This window comes from Prionailurus viverrinus, chromosome B1 (genome assembly GCF_022837055.1).
Source record: "Prionailurus viverrinus isolate Anna chromosome B1, UM_Priviv_1.0, whole genome shotgun sequence".
Classification (NCBI taxonomy): Eukaryota; Metazoa; Chordata; class Mammalia; order Carnivora; family Felidae; genus Prionailurus; species Prionailurus viverrinus.
In genome coordinates, this window is record NC_062564.1 from 93426198 (window position 1) to 93442257 (window position 16060).

A 16060-nucleotide genomic window follows, 5' to 3' on the forward strand; every position below is an offset into this window, starting at 1 on the left:
AGATGTAAGCCAATCTTCTCAAGCTTTAATATGCATCCACATCACTTGAGGAGGTGGTTCAAGAGCAGATTCTGAAGGTCCAGAGTCGGGACTGAGATTGTGCATTTCCACACACACTTGATTGATGACGACTATGCTGGTCCTTCCTGCTGACACTGCATTTTTGTGAGGACAAATTGTAAAATGAAATGACTGTACAGTACTTAGCACCACGTCTGAGATACAGGAAAAATAATATGTATACACTGCTAGCCAGCTATTATGTTTTCAAAGAATGTATAAATAGAAGATGCTAGTTTACTGGTTATTAAAAAATAACTACTGCATCTGTTATCATTTTGCATATGCATCTTCTCTTGTTCTCTTGTTTGTTTTTCTCCATAATTATTATTTTAAGCTTAACTGGTCATGGGGTGCCTGGGTGGCTCAGTTGCTTAAGCGTCCAACTTCAGCTCAGGTCATGATCTCACGGTTGGTGAGTTCAAGCCCCGCACCGGCCTCTATGCTGACAGCTTGGAGCCTGGAGTCTGTTTCAGATTCTGTGTCTCCCTTTCTGTCTGGCCCTTCCCCTCTCAAGCTCTTTCTCTCTTTCTCTCTCTGTTTCAAAAATAAATAAACATTAAAATTTTTTTTTAAAAATTAAGTTTAACCGAACAATTTTTTTTCTTTTTCATATGCATGACCTATTAAGAGAGTCAAGTTAATTTGGGGAAGATTTAATTTTTCTCTGTTCTTGGAACATGTATTATTCAAAGTATCATCATTCTTTTTTTTTAAAGAGTTTTATTATTTTTTTAAACATTTATTTATTATTGAGAAACAGAGAGACACAGAGCATGAGCAGGGGAGGGGTAGAGAGAGAGGGAGACACAGAATCTGAAGCAGGCTCCAGGCTCTGAGCTGTCAACACAGAGCCCAACGCAGGGCTCAAACCCACAAACTGCGAGATTATGACCTGAGCAGAAGTCGGTCGCTCAACCAACTGAGCCACCTAGGCGCTCCCAAAGTATCATTATTCTATTTCTGAGGCTGTGATATGAAAATATGAAAATACAGATTGCTCCTTCAATACCATCTCTCAGTTCTAGAGATACTTCTTTGATACATATATATATATATATATATATATATATAATCTTATCTTTAGAGAAGTTCTAGGTTCACAGAGAAATTGAGTGGAAAATACAGAAAGATCCCATATACCCTGCACCCCTACCCATGCATAACAACCCCCTTCCATCAATATCCCCTACCAGAGTGGCACATTTGTTAAAATACATGGACCTACACTGATACATCATTATCACCCAAAGCTAATCATTTATATTAGGATCACTTCTGGGATTGTATATTCTATGGCTTTGGACAAGTATATAATGACATATGTTAACCACTATAGTATCATACGGAATAGTTTCACTACCTTAAAAATTCTTTGTATTCTGCCTATTCATCCCTCCTTTTCACCAACCCCTGACAGCCACTGATGTTTTACTGTCTCCATACTTTTGCCTTTTCCAGAATGTCAAAGTTGAATCATATAGTGTATAGCCTTTTCAGATTTGATTTTTGACTTAATAATATGTATCTATGTTTCCTCTGTCTTTTCATGGCTTGCTAGCTCATTTCCTTTTAGCACTGAATTATATTCCAATGTCTGGATGTGCATTGTACAATGATATACATGTATTTATTTACTGAAGGACTTCTTGGCTCTTTCAAAGTTTTAGCAACATTTAATAGAGTGGTTATTAACACCATGTTCAGATTTTGTGTGACCATAAATTTTCACTTAACCCCAAAACCATAAGTTTTGATATTTGAGACAATACCAAAGAGCATGTTCCCTGGATCATATGGTATGGATGTTTAGTTCTATAAGAGAACACCATATTATTTTCCAAACCGATTGTATCATTAAGCATTCCCAACAGCAATATGTGAGAGTTTCTACTGCTCTACATTCTTGCAAGCATTTGATGTTGTCATTGTTCGGATTTTTGACCATTTTAATAGGTATGTAGTGGTATCTCATGGTTGTTTTAATTTGCATTGCCCTGATGACATATGATGTGAAGCATCTTTTCATATGCTTATTTGTTATCTTCTTTGATAAGCTTGTAAATCTTCTTTGATAAGCTATCTGTGGAAGTCTTTGCCTCATTTTTTAATTGTGCTGCTTTGTTTTACTATTATTGAGTTTTAATAGACATATGTATATTTTGAATAACAGTCTCTTGTCAGATGTCTCTTTTGCTGGGGCGCTGGGTGGCTCAGTTGCTTAAGCTTCTGACTCCTAATTTTCAGCTCAGATCATAATCTCACAGTTCATGAGTTCAATAGTGCAGAGCCTACTTGGGATTCCCTCTTTTCCTCTCTCTTTCCCTCTCCACTTGCATGCATGCTCTCTCTCTTAAAATAAGTAAGTAAACATTAAAAAAAATAAAGATGTGTCTTTTGCAAATATTTTCTCCTACTCTGTAGCTTGTCTTCTCATTTTCTTGACATTGTGTCTTGCAGAGCAGACATTTTCAATTTTAATGAGGTCTAGCTTATCAATTATTTCTTTCGTAGATTGGGCCTTTGGTGCTGTATCTAGAAAGTCTTTGCCATACTCAAGGCAATTTAAGTTTTTTTCTTATGCTATCTTCCAGGAGTTTATATTTATATTTCCATGTTTTATATGAGGTCTATCATCCATTTTGAGTTAATTTTTGTGAAGGATTGAAGTTCTTTGTCTAGATTCTTTTTTTTTTTTTTTTGCATGTGGATATCCAGTTTTCCACATACCATTTGTTGAAGAGACTATCTTTGTTCCATTGTATTGCCTTTGCTCCTTTGTCAAAGTCCAGTTGGCTATATTTATTTGGGTCTATTTCTAGACTCTCTATTCTTTTTATCTATTATTTTTCCAATACCACACCCTCTTGATTATTATAACTAGTTTTACTATAATCTTATACTTGGGAAATAGTTTTTTTGTAAAACTAACTTACATTTTGTATGCGTGTATAAGTCTATATTAGTTTTCTATTGTAGAGTAATAAATTACCAAAAATTTAACATCTTAAAATAATATGCATTTATTATCTCTCAAATTTGTAGGTCAGAAGTCGAGGCAGGTGCAGATGAATCCTCTGCTTAGGGTCTCACAAGGCTGAAGACAGTGTTGGTAGAGCTGGATTCTTTGGAAGAAGCTCTCAGAGAGGATCAGCTTCTTACCTCATTCAAGTTGGCAGAATCTAGCTCCTGCAAGTTGGTTTTATGTCTCTGTGTCCTTCCTAGCCACCATCTGGGGATTGGTCTTGGTTTCTAGAAGCTGCCCACGTCTCCTCATAGACGGCCCCTTCATTCCGTGGCCAGCAATGGAATCTCTCTCTCATTTCATATCTTTCCCGTAGGTTTGAATCTATGTGACTTTCCTTCTGCTGCCAGCTAGAGAAAACTTTCTGATCTTGAAATGCTTCCCTGATTGGGTCAAACCCACTAAAATAATCTCCTACCTGATAGTCAGCTGAGTTGGAACTTCAATTTCATCTGCAAAATTCCATCTTAGCAGTAGCTGTAAAACAAGGGGATGGAATCTTGTGAAGGTTTTGTTTTAGAATTCTGCCTACCATAGGGGCGCCTGGGTGGCTCAGTCGGTTGAGCGTCCGACTTCAGCTCAGGTCACGATCTTGCGGTCCACGAGTTCGAGCCCCTCGTCAGGCTCTGGGCTGATGGCTCAGAGCCTGGAGCCTGCTTCTGATTTTGTGCCTCCCTCTCTCTCTACCCATCCCCCGTTCATGCTGTGTCTCTCTGTCTCAAAAATAAATAAACGTTAAAAAAATTAAAAAAAAAAAGAATTCTGCCTACCATAAACTTTATCTCCAACCCCCTCCCCCCACATCCTTCTCCCCATACCCAGGACATCTGTGGTATTGTCTGTATCCCTATAAGAATTTTATATATTCTTTTAGCTCTATACATCTTTCTTGGAAAACGAGTCAATTAGAAGATATTTCAGTTTTGTTCTGTCTAATATACGATATTTTCTTTTTTTTTTTTCTTTTAGCTATTCCTTCACTCTTCATCTTTGTCACAATTGTGATTTCCCTCTGCTTTGTCATTACTGTTTCTAAGAATGCAGAAATCTTATTCTTTAGAGAATCAACCTCGGTAACAGGGAAAGGGCTTATAAAATATTGAAAACCTTCAAAGATGCACAATTTCTTCTTAATTTTGAACGAGTACCAGTACTTGTACCAGTAACCTCAAATGACTAAGTTTAAGTTCCTTAAGCCTGCTAAGAATTTGCATTATAAAATACCACACATATATTCATTTTAAGACTATTGATTAATTAAAACACTATTACCACTATTGATTAATTAAAACAAAGACTCTTAAGTTTTAATAATTTCCAGAATCATTTGGAAAGCTCATTAGAAATGTAGATTCTTTGGCTCCATTTCACAAAGATTCCCACTTAATATGTCTAGGGTGAGAACAATACAACTACGTTGATGCTAATGCAAACAATAAACACACGTTTAGAAACAACATCCTGGCCTCCATGTGCACGCACACACACACACACACACACACACACACTTATGCAGCACTGGAACACATATATGCAGTCATATCAAGTGGCAGCCTTACCTCAATTCTCAAGTGAAATTATAGTTTTTTTCCTGCGTATTTTATGTTACAAATTTCCTCAGCCAGGTGCAAGGGACTTTTGTTCTGATCCCTGAAAGCAGGACTGTAGGCCACACAATCATTATTAACTCCTATCCAGCCTCCATTTTTCCTCCATTCATCTAGGCCCTAGGCACTATTACTGTTCAGGGAGCAAACTGTTCAAAAAATAGATGACACTGGGAATTGAAGATAAAGCTAAATGTATATTCACGAAAGGCTTATGTGCTTCACAAGGAAGTTTAGACTTCAAGCCACAAAGAGAAAGAGGCTTTAGTTGGTTGAGCAAAAGCCAGTCCCTATAGCCCTGATATGCAGGATTTAATATATAACTAATGGCTTGCATGTCTCTAGGAAGAACTGGTGGGCCTGAGGTTAGGGAAGCTGCCAACAAAGGCCAGGCTAATGGTAAAAATCCTCTTCTGATGTGGTAGCAGGTGGCTCTCAGAACTTAACACAACTCCTATGACCTGTCATGAATATTGTCAACTCCAACCACTTCCTCTGCTGCAGCTAAGCAAGTGTTTTGCGAGAACTCACCAATGAAACCCACCGAATGTCATATCTGGCCACACTTCTAGTAACTGATGGGGTATGTGTATCGTGGGCACCTGGTCCTTCTTCTCACCTTTTTCTCAGGTTTCCTGGACCATGTATGCATTGTTGGTTTCCTTAAATCCTTCCCTCACCATTTTATATAGATCCTAATTTTTTTTTTCGTTAAAAGATCAATGTTAATGTTCAATCTCCCCCTACCACCCACCCCAGGGCCCTGACTAATGGCCTTACAATTTTAGATAATGCCTTGCATTATAGCTGAACATCAGAAGTGATCTATTAGTAGTGGACCTCAATATTAACTGAAAAAGTCCAATTAACCCAGGAGATGCAAAAATATAATCATCTTAAATAAACCATTTCACATAGTCCTTATATATTAGAAGCATAGTTACAAAACTTCAACAGTGTTTTGTTTTTTAAATGGATTTAAAAAAAATTAATGTTTATTTATTTTTGAGAGACAGAGAGATAGACTGCAATCGGGGGAGGTGCAGAGAGAGAGGGAGACACAGAATCTGAAGCAGGCTCCAGGCTCTGAACTGTCAGCACAGAACCCTGTGTGGGGCTTGAACTCACGAACTGTGAGATCATGACCTGAGCCGAAGTCGGACATTTAACCAACTGAGCCACCCAGGCGCCCATCAGTGTTTTGTTTTTTAAATAACAAACCCTCAAGAATACCTTTTGCATGTTTCTTCTAAATAATGAAGATATATCAAATCAAATTTTAAAAAATGATCATGAATAAAAATTTTGCAATTACTAAATATCCCTTTCATTTTTCAATAATTTTATAGTATAATGCTTTTGATAAATGAGAAAAATGTGTGAAAATAGTCATAGAAAATATACATTAGTGTATTTTTCATTTTTTATGTATAGAATGGCCTCTGACATTATAAGAATTTCTTCTGTTTTTGTTCAAAAAATGTAATAGTGACAAGCTTTCTGTGGCAATTTCTTGTGTTTAGATTTTTATATTTGCTTTATCTATGTGGATAGAAAGGATGAAAAACAAAGAATAGACACTCATAAAAAATAAATCCACCTCTCCTTTTCTTAATATATGTATAATGTTAGGAGAATCAAAGACAGAATCTGTACAGCCAGAACTTCATCCATGTTCATTGAACAAGTAGCTATTTTAAAAGTGTTTAGTTATAATCTGGTACAAATTTACACAAATCATGAAAAGGCTCTAATTCCAAGATCAGTTCGAAAGGACATACTAATAAGGCCTAAGAAAATAACCAAAATTAATCCATACTTAACTACATAATGCCAACTTTGAAAGACAGTGCAATTTTAGTAGTTTCTTATGGCTGCTGCAACAAATCATCACCAATTTGTTAGTTAAGACCACAGAAATTTGTTTTATCACTGTTGTGAAGGGCAGAAGTTTGGAACCAGTATCGTTGGGCTGAAATCAAGGTGTTGATTTGGCCATACATACTCTCTCCCGTGGCCTTAGCGGATAATCTATTCTTTCACTCCTCCAGCTTCTGCTGGCTGCCAGTGTTCCTTACCTGAGTCACTCCAATTTCAAGGGCAGCATCTTCAAATCTCTGTCTACTTCTGCTCGATATCACTTTATCCTCTGTGTGTGAAATCTTCCCTTTATAAAAATGCATGTGGTTACATGAAGCCCACCAATATAATCTTAGATAATTTTCCTGTCTTAAGATTCTTAAATCAATCACATCTGCAAAGTCCTTTGTTTCTTTGTTTGTTTGTTTTTGTTTCTATCATGTATAGTAGCTTTCACAAATTCTAGGGATTAAGATGTGTGCATATTTTGGGGAGTCACTGTATAGTTTATCACCACATTCTTTTGTCTTTGAAGTTCTAATGTCTAGCAGAGAACCTGACAATAGTTAAACAATAGTTGGAATTTAACAAATATTATCACAAAAATGAATAAATGGAGAGATTTAATAATCATTAAGGGTTTTAGGCATTTGTATAAAACATTTTGATATTTTGCTTTATGAGCCTCTATTTGTAACATTTATATCAAACTATTAAATATATCCTTTTTTTCTGGAAAGTCTACAGGTCAAAAATAAATCATAGAATTCAATGTAGAAATTTATTCTTCTTAAATAGTTACAGCAGTGGTAATTTAAACTTTTTTAATGTTTATTTCTGAGACAGAGACAGAGCATGAGTGTGGGAGGGGCAGAGAGAGAGGGACACAGAATCTGAAGCAGGCTCCAGGCTCTGAGCTGTCAGCACAGAGCCCAACGTGGGGCTTGAACTCACAGACCGCGAGATCATGACCTGAGCCGAAGCTGGACTCTCAACAGACTGAGCCACCCAGGCGCCCTACAGCAGTGGTAATTTAATTTTTTTTTTTCAACGCTTATTTATTTTTGGGACAGAGAGAGACAGAGCATGAACGGGGGAGGGGCAGAGAGAGAGGGAGACACAGAATCGGAAACAGGCTCTAGGCCCTGAGCCATCAGCCCAGAGCCTGAGGCGGGGCTCGAACTCAGGGACCGCGAGATCGTGACCTGGCTGAAGTCGGATGCTTAACCGACTGTGCCACCCAGGCGCCCCAGCAGTGGTAGTTTAAAACATCCTATGTTATTAGAAATAAGATATTCTATTATTTTTCCATGCTATTTTGTATTGCATAAACACCTTGAGGCACTCTATTTTTGTTTGTTTCTGTGTTTTCTTTGGGGCCAATTGCGTGCCTGTTTGTGTGTGTGTGTGTGTGTGTGTGTGTGTGTGCGTGTGCGTGTAATTCCATACAATCAAAGAAATCAACTTACATGGATGTGTGAAACTTACCCACATAGTTCTCTGACTTATCTATGTCACTCATGTTAAAGTTTTCCTCTTATAAAAAGATGTGAGGTCTCTTCTCTGCCACCTACTTTCAAATCCTTTGATAACAATTTTAATAAAGACTGTCAGGTATGGAATAATTATCATTGTGTGTTACTCTCCAGTAATGAAAAATACTTATTACTTCGCCAAGCTATATTTGAAAGCTTAATTTTTAAATTTATATATTCCTTGTATAACTTTTGCATTATAAAATACAAATGTCAATATTTTTTAATGTACACATAAATGTAAAATTATATGGAAAGTATCTGGTATAGTGCCAAGTTCAAAGAATATTAATTTCCTTTTCTGCTTCCTTTGTTAGCCACTTATGGGTATAAGAACCATGTTATAAATTTGCCATTATTAATATATTTGAATGAAATATCTTATTGGAAAGTTTAAATGTTACTGAAATATTTCAATATAATTCTTCTTCCGAAATATTTAACAATCAGAGAAATTTTAATCAAAATAGCATATGAAATCTTTTCTTTTGATTGCAGATGTAGGTGTGTATAGTATAGGGAGGGTTATTGAATAAACAGTTTTTGTCTCCTTACGCCTGCCCCAATTCCTTGGACTGAACTGAAAGCCCCACATTGTCTCTGACTTTCTGTGTCATCCACTATTAACATCGAGAAAGACTCTTGACATTCATGATTATATTATTGTGGCATTCCCTTCATGTCCTGCGGCAGGATCAGGAGATGAAAAACCGGACTCACCTTGAACTACTTGTATTTTCTAAATTATCTTTTGGCTAATAAATATGGACAAATATTAGGAAGTAAAAATAAACTTTAAAGTAATCTTTAAAAAGGCATACATATAATCATTGTATAAAAGATATTCACATACTTGGGATCTTCACAATTTATCTAAGACATGATATCCTGAAAATAAAATGTAAGAAGTTTTATTACAGTGCAAGTAATAGAAAACGACATGTGGTTCATTTATTATACTACTTGAACATCATCCATTGGGATAAATTTAAAGAAACAGTTCCTCACTGTCCCACCATATGTGGCACAGAACCGGGAAAACTGGCAGACTAGACGTCAGAACAGAGGAGAGGGTCATAGCCTCTAGAATTGTGGGATTCCAAGTTGCCGGACTGAGGAATCATTGGCCTTTCACCTTGTACAATTAGAGACTTACATAAAATAGTAATAAAATATGCTATTACACTTGTTTTTGTCACCTGACTGTCCATGGTTGGTTAAACAGTGACTGAAGGACAGGTTTTGAAGTGGCCAGTATTGTTTGTCTTAAACACGGAAATTCCTGGAGTTGATGTGAGGCTAACTGCTGGATCCCATGGAGTTGACAGGAGGCTAACATCTTTTCTGAGAAGCCAACATACAGTACTCAGTCTTAAGAGAAATAAACATTATCTCAGAGCAATATTCCAGAAACACGGGGAATAATAATAACACTGAAAAAGAGAATGGAAACAGAAACTATCATTGGGTCCAAAAATGGATTTTATATTAAAAGGATAATGGTTACAGTGAAAATTTAGTTCAAATAAGTATACAAAAAATAAAGATTCAGGGCTCAATGCCTCAGTGAGTTAAGCATTTGACTCTTGATTTTGGCTCAGGTCATGATCTCACGGTTCTTGAGATTGAGCCCCACACTGGGGGCTGCTTGGGATTCTCTCTCATGTCTCAGGCCCTCCCCCTGCTTGTGTGCTCTCTCTCTTTCAAAATAAATAAATAAACATTTTAAAAATAAAGATTCAATAGATATTAAGGAGTTATATTGAGGTAAACATGAGAAACATAACAAAAATAAATTGTTATAGAAAAAATAATATATAACATGAATGCTTGTAGGGATGAGCACTGGGTGTTGTATGGAAACCAATTTGACAATAAATTTCATATTAAAGGAAAAAAAGAAACTTACTGGTAATAATAAATACATTTTCAAGGACAGATTCTCTAACATTGTAATGGTGGTGCAGAATTCACTTACAACTCTAGTTTAAAAGTTAAAAAAACTAATATATCAAAAATAACCATAACTAAAATATCATTATTGGATGCATTATATTAAAAGGATATAAATAAACACTAATAACTTAAAATATGAGGGGGTAAGAAGTAAAGATATAAAGTCTGCATAATATCAAAGTTAAGTTGATGCCAATTTAAAAGGAAATGTCATGAATATAAGATATCTTATGTAACGCTCAGGTAACCACAAAGGACAAGCATGTAGCAGACACAAAAAAGAATGTGATTAAAGGCATAAAATTAGAATACAGACCCATGAGTGAATCCAGTTAAGATCAGTTGAGCAAAGGCTACATCAGTAGAACCCCTCCACTGAGGCTGGGCCAAATTGCCAACACACAGAATTATGAAGTAAAAAATTATATATGTTTTATGCTATTATTCTGAGGATGGTTTACAGTATTCCAAATATAACTGATACAATACTCAACCAAATATGGGTGAGATCTGTACAAAGAAAACTATAAAACATTTTTGAGAAAAATGAAAGATTTAAACAAGTCGAGGTACATATGCATATTAAAGTCACATATAGGAAGATGTAAAGTGGTGAATGTGCCACAAATTGATCTACAAATTCAATGTATTTCCAAAAACAACCTTAACCAGAATTTTGAATAGGGAATGAAAAGTGAATTATGTAATATTTAGGGTAACAAAAACGGCTGGGACTCACCAAGAATTCTTGAATGCAAACAAACAATCAGAATTCATGGACTTACTCAGATTCAATCACTTATCAGGACCACAGTAATTAGGACACATACAGCAATCAGGACAGTGTTACATTGTCATAAAGTAAGACCAATGGCATAGTACAGCAGAATAAATTATCTAGAATTATAAATACACATAAATAAACACTTGATTTTAGTAAAGTTTACATTTAGGAAAGATCGCTTTTCAATAAATGGTGGTGCCAAGTGGATATTGACGTGGAAGAGAAATTATTCATGACCTTACCAAAAGTTACACACAAAAATTAATATCTAATTTTTATAATATCTAAACATTAAAGTTCATCAGTAAAAATTAGAGATTTAAATTTGAAAAAAATTAAAAAAAACATGTTCTGTAAGAACACCATTTTTAGTATAAAATCAACAACTAGATAAACTATTTGAAATACACATAACTTGCAACATTGTTTATATCCAAACTATATGAATATGTTTGAAAATATACAAATTAGTAAGAAAATGAACGATCATCTGGTTGAAAATGGCAAATGAAACTTGAAGATAATTTCACAAAGAAATGTTCAGATAGTCAAGAAAACACAAATAGTTATAGTACCTTATTGTTTGTCAAAAACAATACAAAATAATACAAACACTATATACACATTGGAATAACTAAGAGAAAGATCGTCAATAAGCTGTGTGAGAGACATTCTCAAGCAACGGAACTCATACATTGAGTGTGAGTGTGTAAATTTGTACAACCACTTAGAAAAACTACTAGGATCTACTGAAGCTGAATAAAATATTTCCTGATGACCCAGCAATTCCACTCTAGATGACTCTATCCTTATCTTATATGAAACCATATTTTTTAAGTTTATTTACATTGAGACAGAGAAAGAGAGAGAGCAGGAGCATGTGGGAGAGGGCAGAGAGAGATAATGAGAGAGATGATCTCAAGCAGGCAGTATGCTGTCGGTGTGAAACTCCACATAAGGCTCGAACCCATGAACAGTGAGATCATGACCTGAGCTGAAATCAGGAGGCAGGCGCTCAAAGGACTGACCTACTCAGGTACCCCCAAAACATATATATTTTTCAAAAAGACATGTTTAAGAACATTCATTGATGCTTTATTTGTAATAGCAAAAACTTGTAAGCAAAATGAATTGTGGCATATTTATTCAATGAAATAATACATGATGATGAAAATAAATTAATTTCTGTTACACAAAAGAACAGGGATGAATTTTTTTATATATAATGTTTAGTTTCTACTAAGTATTAATTTTTACGAACCAATACAAAATCATATTAGATATTTAGCATCGTTTCATTAGCAAGTATTTTATTATAAGGAGAATTAATAGTTATATTTTACCAGAGATAGTTTATAGAATATATTGCCTTTGATTGTTGTTTAAATAGACTTGAGAACCATCTGAATTATGGAAAAGTTAAATTATGGATTTAACTGGTAACTAGAGTTAATTTATTTGAAGTAACTTTTAAACAGTATTAAAAGAAACTTTCCTTTTTCCTTCTATTGCCTCAGATAATACAGTATAAATGTTATTAAAACAATAAAATAAAAATAAAATAAAATGAAGAAAGGTGGGCTTTCCAGGTTTCAATTTCTTACTCTTGGTTTTATAGCAGCAATACAAATATATCAAATGTAAAAAGGAAGAAATAAGAGTATTTGTACCAGAATATTGTCAATCATCTGACCAATAATATTTCCAAGCTCTGAAATGGTTGGTACCATTCATTAATTTTTTTTCCACTTCTCTACACTTTGCCTGCACTCACCTTGCTCTAACTCACCTGCAGTAGCTGCTCATATAATCCGAGTACATTCATCTTTTGAACATGATCAGCCTTGTAGAGCTGGGTTACAGCTAACATGACATCAGTGCTGATAGATTGACTGCATTTCACTACTTCACTGGTGTCGGTCATGTGTTGCCTTATGATGTAGAGTCTGGTTCATAGATTACTGATGAGACTACTCAAGAAACTGGATGGATGTCTGTGGCTAGTTCAACTATCAGAGTCATAAAGAGGAGGGACAACACCATTACTCCAAAGACTTGGATGTTGACACATTAGTGAAAATTATCTGTTCATGTATTTTTCTAAAGTTGGAAAACTACTTTATTTCAAAGATGGTATTTACCAAATTGTACCAATACATGTTGTACATGTTCATTTGCATATATATCCTAGTCCCATGGTGCATAGAGAGCAGATATTTGTTTTAGGTATGATATTACTGTTTTGAAGATCAGTCCATTTATAAGAAAGTTTCTTTTAACTTGTACATTTACAAGACACAGCTGAGCTGAATTCTTTATCAGTGTGCCTTCTAATAGAATTCCACTATTGCCTATTTCCCACTGAGTTTGAAAAGAATAGTCTTTTGTTATGATAAAATGCTCTTGATTCTGTGTAGAAAAGGATGGTACAATTTTATGGCAATGCAATTTATGTTAACAACATAGATGAGCCTGTAACTGCTCTCCCATTAACATTGTTGTTTTTCTCTGTTCACCATTTTCTAAAAAGTCCACCTTTAAGGTTGGAATATTTCATACTTTTCTCCAAACAAAATGTGTCTTTTTTTATAAAAACTCACTTATGTCAGACGAGCTGTTATTCTGGGTAAGGAGATGGGGAGAAAAAAGTCATTTTTATTTTCCCCAAAGGCATTTTATTCATGAGCAAAGTCTAAATGGCAAAATCTTATTTCTTCTACAGGTTTGCTCATGAGGATAAATGTTACTCCACTTATAAGAAATAGCATATGATAGTGAAAGTGCTGACTAATTTAGTCCAATATAAAAATGTCCAATTGAAAAGTAGGGTTTTCTTTTTCTTAATGTAAATAATTCAGTCACTTATTTAAGATAAATTAACTATAAAACTAAAAAAATAATTTTTCTGTGCCCGTGATATTTATGTATGTAGCATCAAAAACAAAATGGACTTTAAAAACTTTAATAGATTTAGAAAAAATAAGATATATAGACTGTAAAATCAGTATAAATAGAGCCTATATATATGTGTGTGTGTGTGTGTGTGTGTGTGTGTGTATGTGTGTGTGCATATGTATATGTGTGTGTGTATGTATGTGTGTGTGTGTGTGTGTATATGCACATGCATAGTCAGTAAGATTAGAAAGAAGATGGCTTGAATGGTTTTTCAAGTGATAGAATTAACATATAAAGTAATCAGAAGAGGCAACTGAGGAAGAAGGTGATGGAGTGAATGGGAAATATTTAGTGCCCAAGGTGCTTTTAATATGCCCTTCATGTTGACTAAACATTATGTAAGTTTCTTCCTGACTATAGGCTCCTGATCTACCTTTTCTTTTCTTTTCTTTTCTTTTCTTTTTTTTTAATGTTTATTTATTTTTGAGAGATAGAGCACAAGCGCCAGAGGGGCAGAGAGAAAGAGGGAGACAGAATCCAAAGCAGGCTCCAGGCTCCAGGCTCCAGGCTCTGAGCTGTCAGCACAGAGACCCACGTGGGGCTTAAACCCAGGAACTGTGATATCATGACTTGAGCCGAAGTCGGACGCTTAACCGACTGAGCCACCCAGGCGCCCCTAAGTGACCTACCTTTTCTTAGAGCATGTACCTTAGATGACTTGTCATTGCAATTTTTTTCTCTGACCTCCTTTGAAATGTATATAAACCTCTTCTTGCTAGGTATAGGGCCCATGGAATGTCTTTCTTAGGGACCTGAGGCCTTCCTTTTGAAATGTAATCATCAAGAAAGGTAGCACCCCGTTTCTTAGTCCCTGTGGGAGGCACTAGCCTAACTTCCCTGGATGCCGGCTACAAAACACAGATAGCATAATCATAGAGAGCAGCCCTTACAAACACAGAAAAAATTCAAAAGTGTTCATCCCATTGATCAATCTCCACCTCGACAGTATGTCCTCCAGTACTTTTCTGCTAGCTTACCTCCATACTTAAAACCCTCCTGGCTTTGTGTCAGTGGAGTTGAGTTAAATCTGCAACAACCTTGAATAGTCTCCCTTGCTTATTTAGTTTTGGCTGGTAAACATTTTCTCTGACTTTAGCTATACAGGAGATTCAGAGAGAAGTAGTACTTTTTGTTTTGTTTTGTTTTGTTTTCCTTTCTATAGTAGTGAGGGTTTTTTTTGGGGGGGGGGTGTTATTTCATTTAATGAATTTAATCTATTCAGTTAGTGAGAGGGATTGTGGTAGATTAACTGCAAAACTTCCCACAATTATTTATCCCTGTATCACTGTCTTACCCAATGTGTATTTGCAGCTTCAACTCATAAGAAAAAAAGTTTAATTCCATACTCTCTGAGTCTGGGCTTGCTTTGTGACATGCTTTTGCCACTGCAATGTGGTGAAAGTACTTTTGCAAGTTCTGAGAGTAGGCTTCAAGAGACATCCACATTGTTTTGGGATGATGACACTGCCATGGAAAGTAGCCTGAACTAGCTGGTGAAAGATAAGACACCATTTGGAAGAAAGCTCATTTTCTCCACTCTTGACTTCCCAAAGAGTCTACAGCAGCCATTTCCTAAAGTGAGAATAACCAGCCAAGACAAACAGAGCAACCTACGTAATGCGCAGGTGACCATGGATGCCTGGGTGAAAACATTTGTGACCAAATGACCATTTTAAAAATTAGCATTAAATATAATTTTTTTAACTTGAAATATCTGTCTTAAATTTTGTAAAAATAAGCATGAAATAAATGTGATCTGTTATATGCATGATTTTATCTTTAGAAACTGGTTCACTTAACTATTATTTTCTATTTAAATACACTTGTGAGTTTAGATAGAAGTATGGAGAGAATATTTGAGTCCTCCTTGTCAGATTATCATCTAAAATTTTTATGTGTTCTCTTGGCTAGGCAATGTTTAAATTTTCTTAAATAAGAAATTAGAAATTAAGTGTGTGTATATGTGTACATGTATGTGTGTCCGCACATGCCCATGTGTTTGTAAAATAAGTTGTGAGTCAACTGTGCAAGAATTAAAATTATGTTTGCATGATTGTGCCTTTCTTACATGTATCCAGCACCTTTATTGTAGTATATACATATGCTATGTACAGAAAGAAGTATAGATACCTACTTTCCACCCCTGACTCTAGAAATGTTTATTTAGTGCCTAATATGTGCCATGTACAATGTTATTTACTGAGGATACATATGAAGAAGATATGTGTAGGCATTGCCAGTTTTATGGGTGAGCTTGGCAATAAGCAAACATGTATGA